The following is a 5,457-nucleotide window of genomic DNA, read 5'->3' on the forward strand; positions in this document are numbered from 1 at the left end:
TGAAAAGCCATGGTAACAGCCCTTAATTGAACTAACTGAGCAGAGCCTGACTCGTGTTCCTTCAGCACTTGCCATTCTGATCCCTCCTTCCAGGTAACAATGGCTTTCCCAGTTTTCCCTGAACCATCTGTAAAGATGGTGGGTCCTTGCACTGGTACTCGGCTATTTCTCGGCCCCAAGGAAAGCACAGTCGATTTTGCCAACTGCAGTAATTTACGGCTGGGCAGATGGTGAGTGATCTGCCCTGAAAAGTTTTGCAGCGCGCTTTGCAAAGGAGCACTATGGATGAGGCTCCACTCAAAGTATTCCTTTGAAATAGGAATGACAATTACTGCAGGATCTGCAGCCATTGTAAACACCGTTGACGGCATTTGATTATCAGAGAAGCGACCAATTCAAACACTGTAATCACAGTCCTTTTTGGCTGGTGAGGCAAAAAGACCCATTCTAGGATATGCAAAGGATCAGGCCATTGTGCATTCCACTGGCCAATGATACTTGTAGGATGGAGGTCTGGAATAGTAATGAAAACGGTGATAGCAATGGAGGGATCCACTCGATAAACCTGACGAGCGGAAACAACCCGTTGGACCTCCTGCAGCGCTTGTCACGCTTCCAGAGTCAACTCCCGAGGTGAATTCAGATCAGGATCCCCTTTTAATGTATTAAAAAGAGGGGAAAACTGCTTTGCAGTTAGACCTAAATAAGGTTGTAACCAATTGATGACACCCAACAGCTTCTGAGCATCATTCAAGGTTTTAATCGAATCCGGGAATTGCACCTCTTGGCGTTGGATAGTTTGGTCCAAAATTTTCACTCCTAAATATTTCCAAGGAGGATGCTGTTGAACTTTCTCCGGAGCTACCTCTAATCCATAGGTATGCAGAGCAGCGAGCAGCTGAGGCTGTATTCTCAGCAGCTCATCCCGAGTGGACGCTGCCACCAGGATATCATCCATGTAGTGGTAGACCGCGTGCATCAGGAAACTGCTTGCGAACTCCGGCTAAAGCTTGGGCGACATACCACTGACAGATAATTGGGCTGTTCCTCATCCCTTGAGGGAGGACCTTCCATTGGTATCTCTTAGCAGGTTCAGCATTGTTAATGGCAGGCACAGTAAAGGCAAATTTTGCTTTGTCATCAGGATGCAAAGGAATTGTGAAAAAACAATCCTTTAAATCAATGATCAGGATGTCCGATCCCATGGGAATCATGGTGGGAGAGGGCATGCCAGGCTGCAATGCCCCCATACCTTCCATTACTGCATTAACTTTCCAGAGGTCCTGCAATAATCTCCATTTCCCTGATTTCTTCTTAATTACGAAAACAGGAGTGTTCCAGGGGCTAGTAGAAGGTTCAAGGTGCCCCTGTTGTAACTGCTCCTGAACCAGCTGATGAAGGGCGTCTAACTTCTCCTTTGGTAGGGGCCACTGCGGCTCAAAGACTGGTGTGTTAGTCAGCCACTGCAAAGGCAGTGTAGGATGCTGTGCGCCCTTACACACAGTGACCCCTACTAAAAATTTGTCCCAATCTGTACGCCCCAAACTGCCAACACATCCCGCCCCCAAAGGTTGCAGGAAGTGGTGGCAACATAAGGCCTAATCGTAGCTGTGTGCCCCTCTGAATCCTTCACCACCACAGACCGTTTGCTTAAATAGCTCTGTGTGGTTCCTCCTAATCCTGCGATGGCCGATCCCACCGGGGCTAAAGGCCATGAGGGAGGCCATGCAGAGAAGGAGATAATAGTTACATCAGCACCCGTATCAATCAAACCTCGAAGCTGAATCTGGGGCGGATGGGCGTTCGGCAGGATCAGGGTACATGTCATCTGTGGCCTTTGGTCAGAGATGTCTGCAGTCCAGAAGGCCTGCGGAAGTCCCGTAGATCCACTGCCGTTATCTTCATGAGTTTGTTGCTCTATCCTGGGGACACAAGACTTAAAAGGCACTAATTTAGCAAGGCAGGTCTTTTCAGGAATAGTGACAGGAGGTTTTTGCATGGAGACCATAGCGCAAATCTGACCTTTAAAGTCAGCGTCAATAACTCCTGAGTGCACTAAGATTCCTTGATGGGCAACATCAGGTTTTCCCACCAGCATCTCACTGGATCCCTGGGCTAAGGGTCCATATGCGTCCAAGGGAACCTTATAAATACCGCTAGAGTCTAAGACGACTGCGGCTGCGGTGTGGACGTCAAACCCGTCTGATCCCTGGGTGCTGTCTGATCCCTGGGTGCCGTCTCTAGGGTGGCTGGGTAGGCCTGTGCCTGTACCTGTGCCACTCTCTGGGGGAGAGACTGCATCGGAGAGCAATTCCCCCTCCTTGCACCCCGGCAGAAGTTTCCCGGCAACGGCTGACCATCAGCATGAGTCCAGTATCTACAGTAGCCCATGCAATGGCCTGGCCTGCCACACCTCTTGCACTGGGGGATCGGTGTGTTCTCTTTTTGGCTCGGCTTAGGCCACTTCCATTTCTTCACCTGTTTTGGTTGCTTTGGTTCATGACCAGAAGATGTGTGAACAGGCTGCAGGAACGCAGCCAAAGCAGACCTTCTCTGGTTCCCAGATCCCACCTTAGCGCAGGCTTCGACCATGTCTGTTACCTCAGGATCCCCTGGTAAAGCATCTATGATTTTTCTGCACTCCTCGTTTGCATTATCTCTCACTAACTGCCTTAACAACAACTGTCTTAACCTGTCATCCTCAACCTGCTTCTCAAGAGAAGCAGCGACTTTCTCTACAAAAGAGAGGAATGACTCTGATTTCCCTTGAACTATTTCAGTATATCGCTTTCTGGGCGCAGACAACTCTATGGTTTTCAACAGGGCAGCCATGCTGACCTGTTGAGCCTGCTGCAGGACGCTAGAGGACAAGTTACCCTGTAGACTGGGATCAGAGAAGGGACCAGTCCCCATCAAAGCATCCACTCCTGCTGTCAGTCTAGGATCAGCAGCAGGGAGCTGCATATTCCCTAATGCAGCCTTGCCGGCCAGCTTTCTCCAGGTTTTCTCAAAAACTGTAAATTGTACAGGTTGAAATAGAATTTGACCTAAGCGTCTGATATCAAATGGAGAAAGCAAATCTGTATTTATCACCCTTATTATCTGCATAACCTCAGCAGAACCTAGTCCATATTGTGCCACCTTGGATTGGAAGTCCTGGGCAACTTTCCAAGCAATTACCTCATGCTTGTCATGCTCCCCTGAATCTGGGAGAGCCTTATACACTGGGAAAGCTTGGATCTCTTTTGGGGAACCAGTACCATCCTGAACTTCTGGCACAGCCTGTGGATGGAGTGTAACAGCTCCCCGGTTACCCCCAGAATCCTCAGATCTATTTGGCATTCCAAGGATTTCTAATAACCTCCAGTCACCCTCCTCCAATGCTCGCATCTTAATAGACTCTAAGAAGTGATTATAATGCGTCAGATGTACTGTTACTGTGCAGTCCTGAAAGGTCCAGGGGCGAGAGTGGCGCAGCCTTTTTCTTCGCCGCGCGGCTACAGCCGCCTGACAACCTGGGGCCAGAACCTCATCTGCCTCACTACTTGACGAGGAAACATCAGCCAAAGGCAACTTTGGGGTGCTGGGAGTGAACAGAAACGGACGGAGAGGGGCACTTTGGCTAAGTTTGCTAGAGGCAGAACAGACAGGATAAACTGCAGTTGGCTGTGCGGCAGTTTTTACAGCAGCTTCTTTATGGGAGGCTGTCTCGGCTGGTCCTGACCGAACCGGTACTGGAACTGCTGCTGCCGTCTCTGGGGCTACAGCCGTTCCTGGCACCGCGGCCGGCACCGCGGCCGGCGCCGCGCTTGTCTCTCGCACAGCAGCCGCGTTCGGCGCGGTCACCGCTTCCGCTGCTGTTTCGTGCTCCCCGGGCATGCTTGGCGCCACCGTCTCTGGCCGGCCCTCTGCGGACGCTCCCAGCTCCGCGCTCCTGCCCGCCACTCCACAGCCACCGCCGCTTCTGGGTTCGCCGCTGGCCGCACCATTTCTTGGCTCAGAGCTGCGTCTCCTCCGTCTGGCGGGGGGGACGCGGGCGGTGCTGGCAGCGTGGCCGGCACGGGCTCGGGCATTTGCCGCTCTAACAGGCTGAGCAGGTCCTCCATCCTTCGGGATAGGTTCGGTAGCTCTGTCAGCAAAGGCAGATGCTGCATTAAAAGGTTGATGGCTCAGTTCTGCGACTGCGCAGAACAGTCCAGCGCCAGGGAGGGCAGTGGAGCACAGCCAGGCAGTCCCGGGGCAGGCACGCCCGGCCCTACGCCCGCTAAAAAGTTAGATCCAGGTGCATACGGAACCAAGCTAGGAGCCTCTCTGGGTGTCCAAGTTGCTAAGCCGCTGATCTGCGGCCCTGGATAAGCTGTGGCCACCGCCCAGCCAAACTGCAAGGCAGGCTGTGCGCCCTGCTGCTGCCTTGACCCCCCCCCGCCTCTGGCGGCACGGGGTCCCTGGGGGCTGCGGAGTCCTGTGATTGTGCAGGGTGAGCCGGCGCAGGCTCTGCCTGTGGAGCCGGGGGGTTTTTCCGAATCCACCATCATTTGCCCTGGAAGCCCAGTCAGCGGGGCCCCCTCGGACATTCCTCCGTCACTCAACACCGAAAGAGGCGATCCAGCCCTGCTATCACCGTCAAGGGCTGTCAGCAGGAAAAATAACAAACGCCAGGTTTTGTATAATTCTAACGCTGCCGGCTCCCCAGTCAGGAGCTCGTGTCGGACAGCGCATCCGAGTTCCTGCCATAAGGAAAAGTCCAGGGCAGTATCTTTGTCCATGGAAATCCCTTCTAAAGTATCCCAGTCTAATAATTCCCGAACTGAGTTTTCAGGAATGGAGGTGCGCAATATGCTAAACACACCTTTCCAGACCAGTACCACAGGGTCAGTTTGTGAGCCGCTGTTCACCATTTCTCAGTTCTGTCGGACCTCCCAGTCCCGGGGGGAGGAAGCAGAACAGCATACCTCTAGAGGAATTCGGCTTGGCTCGCAGCAGCAGGACACGTCAGAGAGTGCAGATCACATCGGGCAGCACCAAATATTACCGCAGGCCTGGGCCCTAGGGTATATCACCGTGTCCTGCAGCCATAGGGAGGAGGAGGAGGAGAAGATCCAGCAGGCAGGAATTGTGCAGCAAGATTGATTTATTTAATTATTTTACAAACTCTTTTATAGACTTTTTTCTTCATAGTCTAATTGGACAAAGGACCAGCCACCCCTTGGGGGTGATTGGCCAAAATCCTAAAACATCCATTATCAAAATATTTTCTACTATACCATAAACAAGACTTTCCAAGGTTGAAGGTGGCTTGGTTGTTTACATTCCCTACTACCTCTTCTGCGTGAGAGAAAAGTCTCTCACGGACTTAGAAAATAACAAAAAATCCTCACTAACAGCATTTTTGTACCTACACAGAAGGAAATGGCTTTAAGTTGAATGGAAGAGAAAAGTATATGTAAATATAGAAAT

Source organism: Aphelocoma coerulescens, chromosome 4 (assembly GCF_041296385.1).
Source record: "Aphelocoma coerulescens isolate FSJ_1873_10779 chromosome 4, UR_Acoe_1.0, whole genome shotgun sequence".
In the NCBI taxonomy this organism is placed as follows: Eukaryota; Metazoa; Chordata; class Aves; order Passeriformes; family Corvidae; genus Aphelocoma; species Aphelocoma coerulescens.